The sequence below is a fragment of the Choloepus didactylus genome, chromosome X (genome assembly GCF_015220235.1).
Source record: "Choloepus didactylus isolate mChoDid1 chromosome X, mChoDid1.pri, whole genome shotgun sequence".
In the NCBI taxonomy this organism is placed as follows: Eukaryota; Metazoa; Chordata; class Mammalia; order Pilosa; family Megalonychidae; genus Choloepus; species Choloepus didactylus.
The window spans coordinates 49,579,121-49,602,389 of NC_051334.1; the positions used below are offsets into that span (position 1 = coordinate 49,579,121).

General features: G+C 39.0%; 1 protein-coding gene and 1 pseudogene across 10 annotated transcripts in view; one reads left to right on the top strand and one right to left on the bottom strand.

Annotated features, from left to right (window-relative positions):
• Window positions 1–23,269, bottom strand: part of ZNF182 (zinc finger protein 182) — a 108,579-nt gene that overhangs the window by 30,428 nt on the left and 54,882 nt on the right. The window contains exon 1 of one of the 10 annotated variants that reach the window (XM_037821892.1): window positions 1,237–1,679. The exons of the other annotated variants lie outside the window; for them this stretch is intronic. The gene's annotated coding sequence lies outside the window, so the exon portion shown is untranslated. Of the gene's footprint in view, window positions 1–1,236; window positions 1,680–23,269 lie in introns of those variants that run through there. 10 annotated transcript variants of the gene reach the window in all.
• Window positions 9–1,762, top strand: LOC119523118 (annotated as a pseudogene).

Genomic DNA, 23,269 nt, shown 5'->3' on the forward strand with positions numbered 1-23,269 from the left:
TGTTCCCCATGGACCACACCAAAGACTCATCCGCAGAGGAGCTGCCTGCACATGCTCCATCGCTTGGTTATTAAAATTATGAGACTATCATTCAAATGGAAGCATTATAGTTCTTCGGAGCCATTATGCTCTCAAAAGGAAAGGAGAATGATAAAGATAACACTGGCTGAGATGTTTTGAGGTGCATCGAAGTGTTCCAAACTGTGGCTTACCATATCGTGTCCTTGAAGTACCATGGTGTGGATTAAAAGGAAATTTGGTGAGCGGCCTCCACCTAAACAACTCACTAGGAAAGCTATGCAAAATTATTTAAAAGAGCGAGGGGATCAAACAGTACTTATTCTTCATGCAAAAGTTGCACAGAAGTCATATGGAAATGAAAAAAGGTTTTTTGTCCTCCTCCTTGTGTGTATCTTATGGGCAGAGGATTGAAGAAAAAAAAGACTAAATGGAACGCGATTGTTGTTCTGAACAAGAATCTCAACCATGTGCATTTATTAGAATAGGAAATAGTGACCAAGAAATGTAGCAGCTGAACTTAGATGGAAAGAACTATTGCACAGCCAAAACATTGTACATATCTGATTCAGACAAGAGAAAGCACTTCATGTTGTCTGTAAAGACGTTCTATGGTAACAGCGATGACATTGGTGTGTTCCTCAGCAAGCAGATAAAAGTCATCTTCAAACCTTCCAAAAAGAAGCAGTCATTGAAAAACACTGACTTGTGCATTGCATCAAGGACAAAGGTGGCTCTGTTTAATCAACTTAGATCCCAGAAGTTAGTACCAGATACTTGCACGTAGGAGGTAATTTCCATGCCAGTTCACAGAAGTGGGGAGCATTTTACATCATCTCCTGGATGATGATGAATCAGAAGAAGAATTCACAGTAGGCAACAGCTACATCCATTATGGACAAACAGTCACACTTGTGTGTTCAGTTACTGGCATGGCACTCCCAAGATTGATAATAAGGAAAGCTAATAAGCAGACCGCATGACTGGATGCAAATGATCCTGTGTCACAACTCCATAAATGTGCATTTTACCTTAAGGATACAGAAAGAATGTATTTGTGCCTTTCTCAAGAAAGAATAATCCAGTTTCAGGCCACTCCATGCCCAAAAGAACCAAATAAAGAGATGATAAATGATGGCGCTTCCTGGACAATCAGTACAGATAAGACAGAGTATACATCTTACAAGGGAAAGGGTCCTGTCCTTGCCCCCATCACACCTGTGCCTGTTGTAGAAAAGTCTTCAGTTGAATGGCAGTGGTGACGTAACAATGCTTGAACTACAGGACAGAATTTCACTCCAAATTTACGAGTGTGGTTTGGTGATGTAGAAGCTGAAACTACGTACAGATGTGGAGAGAGTATGCTCTGTGTCGTCCCAGACATTTCTGCACTCCGAGAAGGCTGGAGATGGGTCCGGCAGCCAGTCCAAGTTCCAGTAACTTTGGTCCATAATGATGGAATCATTTATTCCACCAGTCTTACCTTTACCTACACACCAGAACCAGGGCCGCGATCACACTGCTGTGTAGCCAGAGCAATCCTTCGAGCCAGTTCAAGCCAAGTGTCCCCACATGAATCAAACACAGACAGCAAGGGAAGTTACACAAATGTCAGCACAAATTCAACCAGTGTCACATCATCTACAGCAACAGTGGTGTCCTAACTACCGTCTTTTAGCTAGGACTTAAACTGACTTGAGTGCTGCAAAAAGTTGACAAGAAAAAAAAAAAAAAACAAAGGAAAAAGATGAACCATCTTTTGTGGTTTCTTGGGAAAACTTTTCATACCAGGTGAATACTATTCAAAAAACCCACAAGTGCTGATCTGAAATGCAGAAGCCACAGTAAAAAAAAAAAAAAAAAAAGGAAAAGAAAAACATCAAAATGTAAAAACTCTATTGGAAATTGATTTCTCAGCTGTTTTTTGTTTGTTTGTTTGGTTGGTTGGTTGGTTGGTTTTGTTTTAATGGGCAAGAAATAGAAATGTGGCTGGAATAAAAGTTAAGCATACTAGAAGACACAAGCCTAACATAGTTTAATGGACCAAGGAACTTGTATAAGCTTTAGTAAAAGGTACATTTTCACCATACCTTTTTTATATTACAGTTTATAGTACATCTTTTGTTACCAAATAGGTTTTTCCTCCCCCCAGTCCCCCACTACCTCAAGCAAACTTTGAGCTTTTGCTCTAAAGTACATTCAGGTCTAAGGCTGGAACCACTTTTTGTTATTTTTTGTTTTGTTTTTAAAGCTGAAGTCTTTGAACTTTACATATTTTGAAATTGTTTTTTGATTTCAGCAAGTCAAATCTTGCAAAGGCCTACATATTTTTTTAAGATTATATGATGTCTGTGCAAAAATTAAAAAAAAAAAGTCTCTGCCTTGCCTGCAATACATGCAATGTACGTTAATGTCGCTATTCTCAGACACTGTTGTTAGTTATTTCTGCATTTTCCTTTTTTTAAAAAAAATGTATTTATAGTGGTAATTCAAGAGGTTCTAACATTTGAGATTAAATGAGGCCATTTAGTCATTAATGAGTTAATGGCACAGAACATGTTGGTATTTGAAGGGTTCTCTCCACTTTCCCCATATGTAAATGCATCTACGTATTTCAGGATTTGTTCAGGTTTCTTCCCTCACCCAATCTTGTACAACTTGTATTATGTGTAAGTTAAACATTTTATTTTGAACTTGGAATGTTCACAGTGATTTCATTCAGCAGGATGTTTTCTGCCTTGTTGGCATATGATAAAAATATCATGAGAAGTATTTGCTACCAATAGGTAGATGGTGCCCCTATTGTATAATGAGGAAAATCTCAGCAAAAGCATGTTTTTATTATCTTTATTTTTTATGTTTTTTTTTGCAGCCTAAGCCAAAACATCACTGTAATCTTAAAACATAAAATGCTTTTATTAGACCAACTAAAATAGCTGGAAGACAGTGCTTTAGAAACAGATAGTGGTAAGATTATAAAAATACAGGGAAGAGCTAAGATGGCGGCATAGAGAGAAGTGGAAGACTGTTAGTACCCCCTGGAACAATTCATAAATGACCAAAAAACTAGTAAATAACCTGGAATAACTGCAGAAAGACAAACGTGACTGTCCACTCATCTTCCACCAACCTGAATTAGGAAGAACACCCAAGATCGCAGCATAAAATCTGTAAGTAAAAACTGCAGACCCATGCTGAGAGCCGAGAGCCAAGAGCCCCTCCCTCACGGAAGCCTCGCGGTGCTAGAGAGCAGCACTCTCTCAGCCCAGCTCCAACTGGGGTTTTAATGTTAACTGCTCAATACAGACAGCGAATCCCCAACAAGCAGACATAGGCTTTTGGTGACAACTGACCTTGGGAGAGTCAGGAGACATAGCTGTCTCAGGACGGGGAGCCCAGAAGATCGGGTGCTATTTCTGGCTGATGGCTGAATCTGGGGGCTTTCTGTCCCTTTCTCTCTCTGTGGAGAAAGCCTCAGCCATTTTCAGCCTGCAGCACTTTGCAGTAAAGAAAGCCTCAGTCATTTTAAAATCGCAGCACTTTGACCAGCAGAGTTAGAGAAACAAAGAACTTACTGATATGCAGATGACCTCTCTGGAGGGGGCATAGCTTCCCAAGAGGAAAGGGAGGGGCCGAGCTCTACTGCCTGCCTTACTAGAACCAGACTCCAAAGCCCGGGGGAGGAGAGCCATGGGCCACACCCCCTTATACCAGCCAGTGACAGGGCTGACAGGTACACCTGCCAGGCAGAAAAGCACAGGGTGTGTCAATCCTCTAAGAAAATCCTCTAAGAAAAACCATCCTCTAAGAAAAACCATCCTCTAAGAAAATCCTCTAAGAAAAACCATCGTCTGGGAAAACCTGATTGGGGTGGCCTAGGAGGTCAGATGCCTAGACAACAGAAAACTACAACCTACACTAAGAAAAATGAACCTATGGCCCAGTCAAAGGAACAAACATACACTTCAACTGAGATACAGGAATTTAAACAACAAATGCTAAATCAATTCAAAAAGTTTAGAGAAGATTTGGCAAAAGAGATAAAGGCTAGAAAGAAAACACTGGACATACATAAGGCAGAAATTGGAAGTTCAAAAAAAACAACTCGCAGAATCTATGGAAATGAAAGGCACAACACAAGAGATGAAAGACACAACGGAAACATACAACAGCAGATCTCAAGAGGCAGAAGAAAACACTCAGGAACTGAAGAAGAAAACACCTGAAAGCCTACATGCAAAGGAGCAGATGGAGAAAAGAATGAAAAAATATGAGCAACATCTCCGGGAACTTAAGAATGAAACAAAGTACAAGAATGTACGTATCATTGGTGTCCCAGAAGGAAAAGAGAAGGGAAAAGGGGCAGAAGCACTAATAGAGGAAGTAATGAATGAAAATTTCCCATCTCTTATGAAAGACATAAAATTACAGATCCAAGAAGCACAGCATACTCCAAACAGAAGAGATCTGAATAGGCCTATGCCAAGACGCTTAATAATCAGATTATCAAATGTCAAAGACAAAGAGAGAATCCTGAAAGCAGCAAGAGAAAAGCAATCCATCACATACAAAGGAAGCTTAATAAGACTATATGCGGATCTCTCAGCAGAAACCATGGAGGCAAGAAGGAAGTGGTGTGATATATTTAAGATACTGAAAGAGAAAAACTGCCAACCAAGAATCCTATATCCAGCAAAGCTGTCCTTCAAATATGAGGGAGAGCTCAAAATATTTTCTGACAAACAGACAATGAGAGACTTTGTGAACAAGACACCTGCCCTACAGGAAGTACTAAAGGGAGCACCAGAGTGACAAGAGAAGACAGGAGTGCGTGGTTTGGAACACAATTTTGGGAGATGGTAGCACAGCAATGTAAGTACACTGAACAAAGATAACTATGAATACGGTTGAGAGAGGAAGGTTGGGAGCATGTGAGACACCAGAAGAAAGGAAGAAAGATAAAAACTGGGACTGTGTAACTCGGTGAAATCTAGAGTGTTCAACAATTGTGATAAAATGTACGGGTGTGTTCTTTTATGAGGGAGAACAAGCAAATGTCAACCTTGCAAGGTGTTAGAAATGGGGAGGCATTGGGGGAGAGATGCAATCAACGTCAACTAGAGACTGTAACTAACAGAACCATTGTATTATGCTCCTTTAATGTAACAAAGGCGATATACCAAGGTAAATGCAGATAAGAGGGGGGAATAGGGAAGGTGTGTTAGACACTTGACATTGGTGGTGTTGTCTGACTCTTCACTCTACTTTGATTTAAGGTTATCTTTCCTTTTGCTGCTTCCTAGCTGTCATTTTTTTTCCTCTTTCTTTTTCTTTTTCTTTTGTCTCTCTGCTTTCTTTGACTCTCCCTTCTGCCTTGTGGAAGAAATGTAGATGCCTTTATATAGATAGTGGTGAAGGTGGTGAACACATAAATATGTGACCATACAGAGAACCATCGATTGTTTACTTAGGATGGAATGTATGACATGTGAACAAAACCATCTAAAAAAAATGGGTTGATGAAGAAACCTCAAGGGCAATATACTGAGTGAAATAAACCAGACACATGGGGACAAATATTGCAGGGTCTCACTGATAGGAACTAATTATAATATGTAAACTCATAGGTATGAAATATAAGGTACCAAGATATAGGACAAGGCTAAAGAACAGGGAGTGCTGGCTTAGTATGAGCAGAATGTTCAACTAGGATGAACTTGAGTGTTTGGAGATGAACAGAGGTGTCAGTAGCAAGATGTGAGAATGACTAGCGGTGCCGAATGGTGCGTGGGTGAGGTGGAAAGGGGAAGCTCAGAGTCATATATGTCACCAGAAGGAAAGTTGGAGGTCAAAAGATGGGAATGTATAAAACTGAATCCTTTGGTGGGCAATGTCCATGATTAACTGCACAAATATTAGAAATGTCTTCCATGAACCAGAACAAATGTATGACAATACAATTAGAAGTTAATAATAGAGGGGCATATAGGGAAAAATATATGCCTATTGTAAACTATATACTGCAGTTAGTAGTATTTCAATGTTCTTTCATAAACAGTAACAAATGTACTATACCAATACTACAAGTCAACAATTGAGGGGGGTTGGTTAGGGATATGGGAGGATTTGAGTTTCCTTTTCTTTTCTTTTTTTTTTTTTTTCCTTTTTTTGTCTTTCGCTTTATTTCTTGTCTGGAGTAATGAAAAGGTTCTAAAAATTGAACAAAAATTAAGTGTGGTGATGGATGCACAGCTGTATGAGGGTACCAGGGGCAACTGATTGTACACTTTGAATTGTTGGATAATTGTATGGTATGTGAACAATCTCAATAAAAATTTTAAAAAAAAGATTATAAAAACACAAATGTGACTTATCTTTCTTTTTCTCTCCCTGCTTTTTATGTCTTCTCCCCCCAGTACTGAGCAATTCCAGTCCTTAGAATGTCCCCAACTTAGAAAACATTTCTTTTCCATTCAGTTAAGATATGGTTGCATTCAGGGCTGTGTGTTGGCCTTGCATGCTACTCTCGCCATTTTTACATTGCTTCCATTCCTGCATATTGATTATGCTTTTGTTCAGTTTCTTAGAAATTGCAGCAGACTCATTGGACAACATTTAGTTCAAGAACCCCATGAGTAATATTATAGGACCCAGTCCTAGTTATAGTAATACAATCATCCTTCTTAGAGTAAAAACTACCTCTAGATTGTGGTAGGCTTTTACTGAACCATAAATCAGGAGCCATGAGTACCGTATGAATGCAAATCCACAATTTCCTGCCGTGTTTACATATAGAACATTGTCTTTCTGGTGTCCTGGGCTCTTTTTGATAAAGTTCCCATCAACAGACTTTTAAAAAATCATTGTAGCATCTTTCTCCCCCCAGCTTTGCTATCTTCACCACTCACTGTTTTGCTCAGACTATGCCACTGTAAATACAATTCCTAGTATCTTTAAATGGCTTTTCCCTCCTTTTTCAAGGGGAAATTCATTTGTAAAACGTGTTCAATGGTTAAATCAGTTACTGTGGTTTTCTTATTTGCAAGCCTTTTTAAATCACCCACTGGTTGCATTATACTACATAAAGACTTCTCTTTTCCAATCTGCTCCAGTCACTAATTTCTCTCTTGTAAATTAATCCTGCCTCTCACCTTAAATCTGTTTCAGTGACCTAGGACAGAACTCATGTGGCCTTATCTTTCTTTGTTGTAACTGTTTACTGGCTTTTACTTGCAAACTTGCTTATTTCTGGGTAATATTTAATCTTCTCTCTGTGGAGTCATTAAACAGTGCTTTTTATTCAGAGCCTGGAAGTGTTTTCAGTGCTTCTTTACTTTTAATGGGTCACAAGTTTCCTCCACTTCCGAGGTTTGCTATTTAGTTAAGAAATAACCCATAACAGATGAGATGTTTTTTTTAAGAACAAATAATCCCTATCCAGCTTTGCAGCTCAAAATAATTTTTCAAGTTCATGGCTTTATTAAAATGAGCTTTTTTTTAAAAAAATTATCTTCTTTTGGTTCTTTGTTTCTTTTAGTAAGATAATTGAAATATTAGACTGTAAATTCTTCTCCTGGATTTTTCAAAAGTTCTAGGATGTAACATATAAGCATTTTCCCCACCTGTTTTATGCCATTCTATATCCCCCAGACTAGATAATGAAATGATTTGCCTGTTTTAGCTTATTGTTTATCAGTTCTTTTGTCAGCTGCTTTAAAAAAAATTTTTTTTCATGGACTTCCCAATCATTTTCAGCATATAATTTACTGGAGCCTTGCCCTCCAATAGCAATAGAACATGTCCCCTCCCCCCATAATGGCATTATTAGAGATGCCAGTCGCGTAACCTCATAAACACTCTTCTTAGAATGGTGAGTGCTTCAGTTAAAGTATAGTATGTTATAGTTTTTTGTTTCTTTGTTGTTGTTTTTTTTTAATACTGTTAGAAGGGCATCTTACACTCTCACGATTCTATGCAATTTTTTAAAATATACATGGAAGCTGAGCCTGTGATCCAGTAAGGTTTTATTAGTTCCATTGAATTTTTCACATCCATTGGGAAGACAAGCTAAAGGCAGTAAATGTAGAATGCCTTTTATATTTTGAATGACTTCAGAGTTGAACACTAGTGTAATATTTAACCTGCTGCTGACGTTTTCTTAAACTATGGCAACTAAAGGCATCCTCATATATATATATATATTAGTGAAATATTTTTCACTTACTACACAGACTTATTTGTGATCATAACTGGTTAGTTGTTCTTCTTTTAAAAATGAAACTGATACTGTCTGTTCCCTCAACAGGGAATTTCCACTGCAATTTTGGAGAACTAAACTAACTATTCATGTTGAGATAATCCACAACGGGGTTCCTTTTTAAAACAAATGCTATTTTGCAGTTATTAACCAAGTTACTTACTTTTTATTTAAAAGCAGCTGTGCCAAAACTCTCCTTCAAATTTGAGGGAGAGGTTAAATTTTTCACAAACAAATGCTGAGAGATTTTGCTAATAAAAGACCTGCCCTACTTCAGATATTAAAGGGAGCCCTATCGACAGAGAAACAAAGAAAGGAGAGAGAGATATAGAGAAATTTAACAGACATATATGGAACATTACATCCCAAGTCACCAGGACACACATTCTTCTCTAGTGATCATGGATCTTTCTCCAGAATGGACCATATGCTGGGACATAAAACAAGCCTCAGTAAATTTTAAAAAATTTGAATACATTCAAAGCACATTCTCTGACCACAACGGAATACAAATAGAAGTCAATAACCATCAGAGACTTAGAAAATTCACAAGCAACTGGAGGGTAAAAATGAGGGGGAGATGAAAATATTCCTGGATAATCAAAAGCTGAGGTACTTCATCACCAGTAGATCAGTCCTATAAGAAATGCTAAAGGGAATTGAGCAGGCTAAAAGGAAGGGACACTAAACAATTGACTGAAACCACATGAAGAAATAAATATTTCCAGTAAAGATCACATGGTAAATATAAATACCAATACTACTGTATTTTTGATTTGTAACTCCACTATTTACTTCCTACAGGATCTAAAATACATAAACTATAATGATAAATCAGTGGTTTTGGTCTCAATGTAAAATATGTAATTTTTGACAAGAACTACATAAAGGTGGGGGAATGGAGGAGTATAGGAACATAGTTTACTTGTCCTATTGAAGTTAAGTTGGTATCAAAGAAAAACAAGATTGTCATAGATTTAAGAGGTTAAATTTAAGCCCCACGGTAAACACAAAGAAAGTATCAGAGAATATGACCATAGAGATGAAAAGTAGAGTATGGGTTACGAGAAGTGGGGGAAGGGGCAATGGGGAGTTAAGAAATGAGTGTAGGGTTTCTGTTTGGGGTGAAGGGAAATTTCTAGTAATGGATGGTGGAAGGTGATAGCATTGCAACATTCTAACTGTGATTAATCCCACTAATGGAATGCTAGGGAGGGGTTGGAATGGGAAGATTTAGGCTGTATATATGTTTCCACAATTGAAAAAAAAAAAAAGACAGTCTAAATAGATAATGACAATTAAATGCCAAGGATGATCCTGGATGGGATCTGAGGATGGAGGAGAGGAGACTCAAAGGGACACAGTTGGGACATAAGAAAAAAAAAACAAGGAAATATAGAATGTAAGCTTTGTATCAATGTTGAATTTCTTGAACTTCTTAGCTGCGCTTAATGGGATTGCATAAAAGAATGTTCTTGTTCATGGGAAATGTATTTGTGAATTATATTGTTTGTTCAAGGATGTGTGCAGCTTGCTCTCATATGTTCAGAAGACAGCGCAATAGATGACGGATGATACGGAGGGAGGGAAGGAAAGAAAGAAATGGTAGCCTGACAGGATGTTAAAGTTGGTGGATTGGGGTATCGGGGGAGGGGCGTCAGGGTATGCTGGAGTTCTGTGTATGGGGTTTGTATTTTTCTGCAACTATTCCTGTAAGTTTGAATTTATTTCAAAATAAAATTAAAAATAAATAAATAAATAAATAAAAAGCAGCTGTGCTTCTGATGAGTACTGAACAGATATGGGTAATTTTCTGTGCCAGACTTTTGACTTTTTCAAGCACTGTAATGTGGGCTGAATGGTTAGAAACAATAATATATTAGGGTTTCTATTTAACCCTTTCAGGACTGAACTGTATCTCCTTTTATTAATTTTTCCCTGTGTCGTGATACATGTTTGCCAGCATTCAGTACTGTGTTGGTCCAGATGTAGGTCTATATGCTCATTTTTAGCTTATTTCTTGTACCTTGCAGCATGCTTTACGCATTCAGTCTTTAAGGGGTTTATTTTACATACTGTGCGCCTGTAAGGTTTATTAGCAATAAGATAGAAAATTGAGCAAGTTTAAACCATAATTTTGTAGAAAAAACAAATCTGCTCAGTTCCCTATTTCATCCATGAAAAACCTGCAATTTGGACAGTTTCAAGGAATAAATAAAATTGAAATGTAAAAAAAACCTATGGGATGCAGCAAAGGCAGTTCTGAGGGGGAAAATTGCAGCTCTAAATGCATATATCAAAAAGGAAGAAAGAGCTAAAATGAAAGGCCTAACTGAACAACTAAAGAGACTAGAAAATGATCAGCAAACCAACCCTAAAGCAAGTAGAAGAAAAAAAAAGAAATAAAAAGGATTAAAGCAGAAATAAATGAGCTGGAGAAAAAAAAAAACAATAGAATAAATAAAACCAAAAGTTGGTTCTTCGAGAAGATCAACACTGACAAACCCTTAGCTAGACTGACAAAATCAAAAAGAGAGAAGATACAAATAAACAAAATCAGAAATGAAAGCAGGGTCATTACTGTGGATCCCGAAGAAATTTTTAAAATCATAAATGGATACTATGAACCACTCTATGCCAACAAACTAGAAAACCTAGAATAAATGGACAATCACCTGGAAACACAGGAACAACTTAGACTGACCCAAGAAGAAACAGAAGACCTCAACAAACCAATCACTAGTAAAGAGATGCAATCAGTCATCAAAAACCTACCTACAAATAAAAGCTCAGGGTCAGATTGCTTCACAGGGGAATTTTACCAAACTTTCCAAAAAGAACTGACACCATTCCTGCTCAAAATCTTTCAAAAAATTGAAGAAAATGGAACACTACCTAATACATTTTATGAGCTAATATCACTCTAATACCAAAACCAGATAAAAGTACTTCAAGAAAGGAAAACTACAGGCCAATCTCCCTAATGAATATAGATGCAAAAATTCTCAACAAAATACTTGCAAATCAAGTCCAAAGACACGTTAAAAGAATTATCCACAATGACCAAGTGGGGTTCATTCCTGGCATGCAACGGTGGTTCAACCTAAGAAAATCAATCAATGTAATACCACATATTAACAAATCAAAAGGGAAAAATTAAATGATCGTATCGATAGACGCTGAAAAGCATTCGACAAAATTCAACATCCCTTTTTGATAAAACCACTTCAAAAGGTAGGAACTGATGGAAACTTCCTCAATATGATAAAGGGTTTATATATCAAAAACCCACAGCCAGCACAGTACTTAACAGTGAGAGACTGAACACCTTCCCCCTAAGATCAGGAATGAGACAAGGATGCCCATTGTCACCACTGTTATTCAACATTGTGCTAGAAGTTCTAGCCAGAGCAATTCACCAAGACAAAGAAATAAAAGGTATCCAAATTGGAAAGGAAGAAGTAAAACTGTCATTATTTGCAGATGATATGATCTTATATTTAGAAAATCCTGAGAAATCAAGACAAAGATACTTGAGCTAATAAACAAATTCAGCAGAGTGATGGGATACGAGATTAATTTACATTAAGTCAGTAATGTTCTTATATACTAGTAATGACCTAACTGAACAGGCACTTGAGAAAAAAAGTCCATTCACAATAACATCTAAAAAAATCAAGTAACTAGGAATAAACTTAACCAATGATGTAAAAGACCTCTACATAGAAAATTACAAAACGTTAGTAAAAGAAATCAAAGGGGGCCTAATTAGGTGGAAAGATATTCTGTGTTCATGGACAGGAAGGCTAAACATCATTAAGATGTCAATTCTACCCAAACTGATCTACAGATACAATGCAATTCCAATCAAAATTCCAACAACCTCCTTTGCAGACTTGGAAAACTAGTTATTAAATTTATTTGGAAGGGAAAGGGGCCTCAAATTGCCAAAAACATTCTTAAAAAGAAGAACAAAGTCGGAGGACTAATACTTCCTGACTGACTTTAAAGCCTACTATAAAGCCACAGTAGTCAAAACAGCATAGTACTAGGTGGGGCAAGATGGTGGCATAGAGAGGTGTGGAATTTAGTTAGTCCTCTAGAGCAACTGGTAAATAGCCAGGAACAACTAGTAGATAGTCCGGAAAAACTGTTGGGGGACATCCATGAATGGACACACATCATACACCAGCCTGGAATGGGTGGAACAGTTGAGATCACAGCATAAGAATTTTAAGTAAAGCTCCCCAGACTGCAGAGCTGGTGTCCCTCCCCCACCAGCACAGCAGGCTAAGTCGTAACACTTCCCTGCGGAAAAAAGAAGCAGGCTACCTGGAGTGTGGGAAAGTAACTCAACCATGCTCCTACTGTGGTTTTAATTAACAAATCTGGACCACTGAATACAAGCTACAAGCACAGATAAACCCAGAGCAAGCAGGAACGGAGCCTGAAGTCTCTTCCAGCAGAGAGGAGGCGAAGCTGACAGAAAAAAAATATTTAATAAATAAAAACAGAGGCTATTGGAGACAGCTGAGCTCAGTAAACTGGAAATTGCTGTGTCCCAGGAAGAGAGGCGCAGAGAACCGGGTACCAACACGGGTCAACTGGCAAAACTGGGGGGCTGGGGACTGGCTCTGAAAAGGGGCTTTCTCTCTTTTTCCTTTTTCTCTCTCATCCTAAGTAGCTCACTAGAGAAAGCCTCGGGTGTTTTCAATAAAGACTGGGACTGTATAACTTAATGAAACTTAGAGAGGTCAATGATGGGATTAAAGGTAGAAATATAAGAATGTTTTTACATGAGGGAGAACAAATGAATGTCAACTTTGCAAGGTGTTAAAAATGGGGTGGTATTGGGGGAAAAATACAATCAATGCAAACTACAGTCTATAGTTAACAGTAACTTTGTAATATGCTTCCATTAATTGTAACAAAGGCAATATACCAAAGCTAAATATCTATCAGAGGGGGATATAAGGGAGGGGTATGGGATTCTTGGCATTGGTGGTGTTGTCTGACTTTTTAATTGTATTTTATTTTAATTTTATTATTTCCTTTCTTGCTTTTTAGTTGTCATTTTTTTCTTTATTTTTCTTTTTTTTTTTTTTTTTTTTTTTTTTTGCCTCTTCCTCTTTCTTTGTGGAAGAAATGGAAATGTCCTTATATAGACAGTGGTGGTGAATGCATAACTATGTGATTACACAGGGAACCATTGATTGTTTACTTAGGATTGAATGTATGGTGTGAGAATAAAACTGTTTAAAAAATAAACAGAGGGATACAAGTCCTGGAGACAATGTGGAGAAAGGAATGTACCTAATCACCATTGGTAGGGAAGCAGGATGGTGCAGCCCATTTGGAGAGTAGTGTGGTAGTTCCACAGGAAGCTAAGCATGGGGTTGCCATATGGTCCTGCAACTTGGTTATTGGCTATATACTTGAAGAACTGAAAAAAGTACACAAATGTACATTTGTACAGTGGAGTTTATGGTGTCAGTATTCACAATTTGCAGTGGATGGAGGTGGCCTATGGGTATATCGAATGATGAATGGAATGGTGAACAGTGGTGTACACATACAATGGAATATTGAGCTGCTACAAGATGGAGAGAAGTTGTGAGGTGAATGGACTTTTAGGACAGTATGTTGAGTGAAATAAACCAGAAATGAAAAGAAAAACATTATAATGCCTCACTAATATGGACTAACTATAATGTGAAAACTCTGAGAATTGAATCTGAGAGCACAGGTTATCAGGGGAAGGCTTTTTGTAAAGGTTCTTAGATTGTAAGCTCTTACATCAACTACATCTATTCCTGAGTTGTAATGGCTATTTCTAAATTTTGAGATGCTAGGTTCTTTGGTTACAACCTGGTTGGGTGTTCTTTTTTACTTTAACTTTTATTCTTATCCTTTTTTGTGGGTGGAAATAAAAATGTTTGAAAACTGATTGTGGTGATGAATGCACAACTATATAATGGTACTGTGAACAACTGATTGTACACCATGGATGATTTTGTGGTATATCAATACATCTCAATAAAACTGAATTTAAAAAACAGCATGGTACTGGGCAGAAAGATAGACATATTGATCAATGGAATCAAATTGACTGTTCAGAAATTGACCCCCAGGGTTTATGTTTGACTGATTTTTGATAAGGCCACCAAATCCACTGAACTGGGACAGAACAGTCTCTTCAACAAATAGGGCTGGGAGAACTGAATATCCATATCAAAAGAATGAAAGAGGACCTCTACCTCACACCCTACACAAAAATCAACTGCAAGTGGATCAAAGACCTCAATATAAGACACAGCACAGTAAAACTCTTAAAAGATAATATAGGAGGTGGGGCAAGATGGCAGACTGCTGAGCTGTATGTTTTAGTTACTCCTCCAGGAAAGTAGGTAGAAAGCCAGGAACTGCGTGGACTGGACACCACAGAGCAATCTGACTTTGGGCATACTTCATACAACACTCATGAAAACGTGGAACTGCTGAGATCAGCGAAATCTGTAAGTTTTTGCGGCCAGGGGACCCGCGCCCCTCCCTGCCAGGCTCAGTCCCGGGGGAGGAGGGGCTGTCAGCTCCGGGAAGGAGAAGGGAGAACTGCAGTGGCAGCCCTTATCGGAAACTCACTCTACTGATTCAAACTCCAACCATAGATAGACTGAGACCAGACACCAGAGAATCTGAGAGCAGCCAGCCCACCAGAGAGGAGACAGGCATAGAAAAAAACAACACGAAAAACTCCAAAATAAAAGCAGAGGATTTTTGGAGTTCTGGTGAACATAGAAAGGGGAAGGGCAGAGCTCAGGCCCTCAGGCTCATATGCAAATCCCGAAGAAAAGCTGATCTCTCTGCCCTGTGGACCTTTCCTTAATGGCCCTAATTGCTTTGTCTCTTAGCATTTCAATAACCCATTAGATCTCTGAGGAGGGCCCTTTTATTTTTTTTTTAACCCTTTTTTCTTTTTCTAAAACAAGTACTCTAAGAAGCCCAATACAGAAAGCTTCAAAGACTTGCTATTTGGGCAGGTCAAGTCAAGAGCAGAACTAGGAGAGCTCTGAGACAAAACGCAATAATCCAGTGGCTGAGAAAATTCACTAAACACCACAACTTCCCAAGAAAAGGGGGGTGTCCGCTCATAGCCATCATCCTGGTGGACAGGAAACACTCCTGCCCATCGCCAGCCCCATAGCCCAGAACTGCCCCAGACAACCCAGTGTGACGGAAGTGCTTCAAATAACAGGCACACACCACAAAACTGGGCGTGGACATTAGCCTTCCCTGCAACCTCAGCTGCTTGTCCCAGAGTTGGGAAGGTAGAGCAGTGAGAATTAACAAAGCCCCATTCAGCCATCATTTGAGCAGACTGGGAGCCTCCCTACACAGCCCAGCAGCCCAGAACTGCCCTGGGGGGACGGCACTCACCTATGACATAGCACAGTCATCCCTCAACAGAGGACCCAGGGTGCACGGCCTGGAAGAGGGGCCCACTTGCAAATCTCAGGAGCCATACGCCAATACCAAGGACTTGTGGGTCAGTGGCAGAGACAAACTGTGGCAGGACTGAACTGAAGGATTAGACTATTGCAGCAGTTTTAAAACTCCAGGATCACCAGGGAGATTTGATTGTTAGGGCCACCCCCCCCCGCCTGACTGCCCAGAAACACGCCCCATATACAGGGCAGGCAACACCAACTACACACGCAAGCTTGGTACACCAATTGGACCCCACAAGACTCACTCCCCCACTCACCAAAAAGGCTAAGCAGGGGAGAACTGGCTTGTGGAAAACAGGTGGCTCGTGGACGCCACCTGCTGGTTAGTTAGAGAAAGTGTACTCCACGAAGCTGTAGATCTGATAAATTAGAGATAAGGACTTCAATTGGTCTACAAATCCTAAAAGAACCCTATCAAGTTCAGCAAATGCCACGAGGCCAAAAACAACAGAAAATTATAAAGCATATGAAAAAACCAGACGATATGGATAACCCAAGCCCAAGCACCCAAATCAAAATACCAGAAAAGACACAGCACCTAGAGCAACTACTCAAAGAACTAAAGATGAACAATGAGACCATAGTACGGGAGATAAAGGAAATCAAGAAGACCCTAGAAGAGCATAAAGAAGACATTGCGAGTTACTCCTCCAGGAAAGTAGGTAAAAAGCCAGGAACTGCGTGGACTGGACACCACAGAGCAATCTGTCTTTGGGCATACTTCATACAACACTCATGAAAACGTGGAACTGCTGAGATCAGCGAAATCTGTAAGTTTTTGCGGCCAGGGGACCCGCGCCCCTCCCTGCCAGGCTCAGTCCCGGGGGAGGAGGGGCTGTCAGCTCCAGGAAGGAGAAGGGAGAATTGCAGTGGCTGCTCTTATCGGAAACTCATTCTACTGATTCAAACTCCAACCATAGATAGACTGAGACCAGACACCAGAGACTCTGAGAGCAGCCAGCCCAGCAGAGAGGAGACAGGCATAGAAAAAAAACAACACGAAAAACTCCAAAATAAAAGCAGAGGATTTTTGGAGTTCTGGTGAACACAGAAAGGGGAAGGGCGGAGATCAGGCCTTGAGGCGCATATGCAAATCCCGAAGCAAGGCTGATCTCTCTGCCCTGTGCACCTTTCCTTAATGGCCCTGGTTGCTTTGTCTATTAGCATTTCAATAACCCATTAGATCTCTGAGGAGGGCAGTTTTTTTTTTTTTTTTTTTTTTAAATCCTTTTTGCTTTTTCTAAAACAATTACTCTAAGAAGCTCAATACAGAAAGCTTCAAAGAATTGAAATTTGGGCACGTCAAGTCAAGAGCAGAACTAAGAGAGCTCTGAGACAAAAGGCAATAATCCAGTGGCTGAGAAAATTCACTAAACAACACAACTTCCCAAGAAAAGGGGGGTGTCCGCTCACAGCCACCATCCTGGTGGACAGGAAACACTCCTGCCCATCGCCAGCCCCATAGCCCAGAGCTGCCCCAGACAACCCAGTGTGACGGAAGTGCTTCAAATAACAGGCACACACCACAAAACTGGGCGTGGACATTAGCCTTCCCTGCAACCTCAGCTGAATGTCCCAGAGCTGGGAAGGGGGAGCAGTGTGAATTAACAGAGCCCCATTCAGCCATCATTTGAGCAGACTGGGAGCCTCCCAACACAGCCCAGCAGCCCAGAACTGCCCTGGGGGGACGGCACTCACCTGTGACATAGCACAGTCATCCCTCAACAGACGACCCGGGGTGCACAGCCTGGAAGAGGGGCCCACTTGCAAGTCTCAGGAGCCATACGCCAATACCAAAGACTTGTGGGTCAGTGGCAGAGACAAACTGTGGCAGGACTGAACTGAAGGATTAGACAATTGCAGTAGCTTTAAAACTCTAGGATCATCAGGGAGATTTGATTGTTAGGGCCACCCCCCCGTCCCTGACTGCCCAGAAACACGCCCCACATACAGGGCAGGCAACACCAACTACACACGCAAGCTTGGTACACCAATTGGGCCCCACAAGACTCACTCCCCCACTCACCAAAAAGGCTAAGCAGGGGAGATCTGGCTTGTGGAGAACAGGTGGCTCGTGGACGCCACCTGCTGGTTAGTTAGAGAAAGTGTACTCCACGAAGCTGTAGATCTAATACATTAGAGATAAGGACTTCAACTGGTCTACAAACCCTAAAAGAACCCTATCAAGTTCAGCAAATGCCACGAGGCCAAAAACAACAGAAAATTATAAAGCATATGAAAAAACCAGACGATATGGATAACCCAAGCCCAAGCACCCAAATCAAAAGACCAGAAGAGACACAGCACCTAGAGCAGCTACTCAAAGAACTAAAGATGAACAATGAGACCATAGTACGGGATATGAAGGAAATCAAGAAGACCCTAGAAGAGCATAAAGAAGACATTGCAAGACTAAATAAAAAAATGGATGATCTTATGGAAATTAAAGAAACTGTTGACCAAATTAAAAAGATTCTGGACACTCATAGTACAAGACTAGAGGAAGTTGAACGAAGAATCAGTGACCTGGAAGATGACAGAATGGAGAATGAAAGCATAAAAGAAAGAATGGGGAAAAAAATTGAAAAACTCGAAATAGACCTCAGGGATATGATAGATAATATGAAACGTCCAAATATAAGACTCATTGGTGTCCCAGAAGGGGAAGAAAAGGGTAAAGGTCTAGGAAGAGTATTCAAAGAAATTGTTGGGGAAAACTTCCCAAATCTTCTAAACAACATAAATACACAAATCATAAATGCTCAGCGAACTCCAAATAGAATAAATCCAAAAAAACCCACTCCGAGACATATACTGATCACACTGTCAAACATAGAAGAGAAGGAGCAAGTTCTGAAAGCAGCAAGAGAAAAGCAATTCACCACATACAAAGGAAACAGCATAAGACTAAGTAGTGACTACTCAGCAGCCACCATGGAGGCGAGAAGGCAGTGGCACGATATATTTAAAATTCTGAGTGAGAGGAATTTCCAGCCAAGAATACTTTATCCAGCAAAGCTCTCCTTCAAATTTGAGGGAGAGCTTAAATTTTTCACAGACAAAGAAATGCTGAGAGAATTTGCTAACAAGAGACCTGCCCTACTGGAGATACTAAAGGGAGCCCTACAGACAGAGAAACAAAGACAGGACAGAGAGACTTGGAGAAAGGTTCAGTACTAAAGAGATTCGGTATGGGTACAATAAAGGATATTAATAGACAGAGGGAAAAAATATGACAAACATAAACCAAAGGATAAGATGGCTGATTCAAGAAATGCCTTCACGGTTATAACGTTGAATGTAAATGGATTAAACTCCCCAATTAAAAGATATAGATTCGCAGAATGGATCAAAAAAAATGAACCATCAATATGTTGCATACAAGAGACTCATCTTAGACACAGGGACACAAAGAAACTGAAAGTGAAAGGATGGAAAAAAATATTTCATGCAAGCTACAGCCAAAAGAAAGCAGGTGTAGCAATATTAATCTCAGATAAAATACACTTCAAATGCAGGGATGTTTTGAGAGACAAAGAAGGCCACTACATACTAATAAAAGGGGCAATTCAGCAAGAAGAAATAACAATCGTAAATGTCTATGCACCCAACCAAGGTGCCACAAAATACATGAGAGAAACACTGGCAAAACTAAAGGAAGCAATTGATGTTTCCACAATAATTGTGGGAGACTTCAACACATCACTGTCTCCTATAGATAGATCAACCAGACAGAAGACCAATAAGGAAATTGAAAACCTAAACAATCTGATAAATGAATTAGATTTAACAGACATATACAGGACATTACATCCCAAATCACCAGGATACACATACTTTTCTAGTGCTCATGGAACTTTCTCCAGAATAGATCATATGCTGGGACATAAAACAAGCCTCAATAAATATAAAAGGTTGAAATTATTCAAAGCACATTCTCTGACCACAATGGAATACAATTAGAAGTCAATAACCATCAGAGACTTAGAAAATTCACAAATACCTGGAGGTTAAACAACACACTCCTAAACAATCAGTGGGTTAAAGAAGAAATAGCAAGAGAAATTGCTAAATATATAGAGACGAATGAAAATGAGAACACAACATACCAAAACCTATGGGATGCAGCAAAAGCAGTGCTAAGGGGGAAATTTATAGCACTAAACGCATATATTAAAAAGGAAGAAAGAGCCAAAATCAAAGAACTAATGGATCAACTGAAGAAGCTAGAAAATGAACAGCAAACCAATCCTAAACCAAGTAGAAGAAAAGAAATAACAAGGATTAAAGCAGAAATAAATGACATAGAGAACAAAAAAACAATAGAAAGGATAAATATCACCAAAAGTTGGTTCTTTGAGAAGATCAACAAGATTGACAAGCCCCTAGCTAGACTGACAAAATCAAAAAGAGAGAAGACCCATATAAACAAAATAATGAATGAAAAAGGTGACATAACTGCAGATCCTGAAGAAATTAAAAAATTATAAGAGGATACTATGAACAACTGTATGGCAACAAACTGGGTAATGTAGAGGAAATGGACAATTTCCTGGAAACATATGAACAACCTAGACTGACCAGAGAAGAAATAGAAGACCTCAACCAACCCATCACAAGCAAAGAGATCCAATCAGTCATCAAAAATCTTCCCACAAATAAATGCCCAGGGCCAGATGGCTTCACAGGGGAATTCTACCAAACTTTCCAGAAAGAACTGACACCAATCTTACTCAAACTCTTTCAAAACATTGAAGAAAATGGAACACTACCTAACTCATTTTATGAAGCTAACATCAATCTAATACCAAAACCAGGCAAAGATGCTACAAAAAAGGAAAACTACCGGCCAATCTCCCTAATGAATATAGATGCAAAAATCCTCAACAAAATACTTGCAAATCGAATCCAAAGACACATTAAAAAAATCATACACCATGACCAAGTGGGGTTTATTCCAGGCATGCAAGGATGGTTCAACATAAGAAAATCAATCAATGTATTACAACACATTAACAAGTCAAAAGGGAAAAATCAATTGATCATCTCAATAGATGCTGAAAAAGCATTTGACAAAATCCAACATCCCTTTTTGATAAAAACACTTCAAAAGGTAGGAATTGAAGGAAACTTCCTCAACATGATAAAGAGCATATATGAAAAACCCACAGCCAGCATAGTACTCAATGGTGAGAGACTGAAAGCCTTTCCTCTAAGATCAGGAACAAGACAAGGATGCCCGCTGTCACCACTGTTATTCAACATTGTGCTGGAAGTGCTAGCCAGGGCAATCCGGCAAGACAAAGAAATAAAAGGCATCCAAATTGGAAAAGAAGAAGTAAAACTGTCACTGTTTGCAGATGATATGATCTTATATCTAGAAAACCCTGAGAAATCGACGATACAGCTACTAGAGCTAATAAACAAATTCAGCAAAGTAGCGGGATACAAGGTTAATGCACATAAGTCAGTAATGTTTCTATATGCTAGAAATGAACAAACTGAAGAGACACTCAAGAAAAAGATACCATTTTCAATAGCAACTAAAAAAATCAAGTACCTAGGAATAAACTTCACCAAAGATGTAAAAGACCTATACAAAGAAAACTACATAACTCTACTAAAAGAAATAGAAGGGGACCTTAAAAGATGGAAAAATATCCCATGTTCATGGATAGGAAGGCTAAATGTCATTAAGATGTCAATTCTACCCAAACTCATCTACAGATTCAATGCAATCCCAATCAAAATTCCAACAACCTACTTTGCAGACTTGGAAAAGCTAGTTATCAAATTTATTTGGAAAGGGAAGATGCCTCGAATTGCTAAAGACACTCTAAAAAAGAAAAACGAAGTGGGAGGACTTACACTCCCTGACTTTGAAGCTTATTATAAAGCCACAGTTGCCAAAACAGCATGGTACTGGCACAAAGATAGACATATAGATCAATGGAATCGAATTGAGAATTCGGAGACAGACCCTCAGATCTATGGCCGACTGATCTTTGATAAGGCCCCCAAAGTCACTGAACTGAGCCATAATGGTCTTTTCAACAAATGGGGCTGGGAGAGTTGGATATCCATATCCAAAAGAATGAAAGAGGACCCCTACCTCACCCCCTACACAAAAATTAACTCAAAATGGACCAAAGATCTCAATATAAAAGAAAGTACCATAAAACTCCTAGAAGATAATGTAGGAAAACATCTTCAAGACCTTGTATTAGGCGGCCACTTCCTAGACTTTACACCCAAAGCACAAGCAACAAAAGAGAAAATAGATAAATGGGAACTCCTCAAGCTTAGAAGTTACTGCACCTCAAAGGAATTTCTCAAAAAGGTAAAGAGGCAGCCAACTCAATGGGAAAAAATTTTTTGAAACCATGTATCTGACAAAAGACTGATATCTTACATATATAAAGAAATCCTACAACTCAATGACAATAGTACAGTCGGCCCAATTATAAAATGGGCAAAAGATATGAAAAGACAGTTCTCTGAAGAGGAAATACAAATGGCCAAGAAACACATGAAAAAATGTTCAGCTTCACTAGCTATTAGAGAGATGCAAATTAAGACCACAATGAGATACCATCTAACACCGGTTAGAATGGCTGCCATTAAACAAACAGGAAACTACAAATGCTGGAGGGGATGTGGAGAAATGGGAACTCTTATTCACTGTTGGTGGGACTGTATAATGGTTCAGCCACTCTGGAAGTCAGTCTGGCAGTTCCTTAGAAAACTAGATATAGAGTTACCATTCGATCCAGCGATTGCACTTCTCGGTATATACCCGGAAGATCGGAAAGCAGTGACACGAACAGATATCTGCACGCCAATGTTCATAGCAGCATTATTCACAATTGCCAAAAGATGGAAACAACCCAAATGTCCTTCAACAGATGAGTGGATAAATAAAATGTGGTATATACACACGATGGAATACTACGTGGCAGTAAGAAGGAACGATCTCGTGAAACATATGACAACATGGATGAACCTTGAGGACATAATGCTAAGCGAAATAAGCCAAGCACAAAAAGAGAAATATTATATGCTACCACTAATGTGAACTTTGAAAAATGTAAAACAAATGGCTTATAATGTAGAATGTAGGGGAACTAGCAGTAGAGAGCAATTAAGGAAGGGGGAACAATAATCCAAGAAGAACAGATAAGCTATTTAACGTTCTGGGGATGCCCAGAAATGACTATGGTCTGTTAATTTCTGATGGATGTAGTAGGAACAAGTTCACTGAAATGTTGCTATATTATGTAACTTTCTTGGGGTAAAGTAGGAACATGTTGGAAGTTAAGCAGTTATCTTAGGTTAGTTGTCTTTTTCTTACTCCCTTGTTATGGTCTCTTTGAAATGTTCTTTTATTGTATGTTTGTTTTCTTTTTAACTTTTTTTCATACAGTTGATTTAAAAAAGAAGGGAAAGTTAAAAAAAAAAAAAAAAACAAGGAAAAAAAAAAGATGTAGTG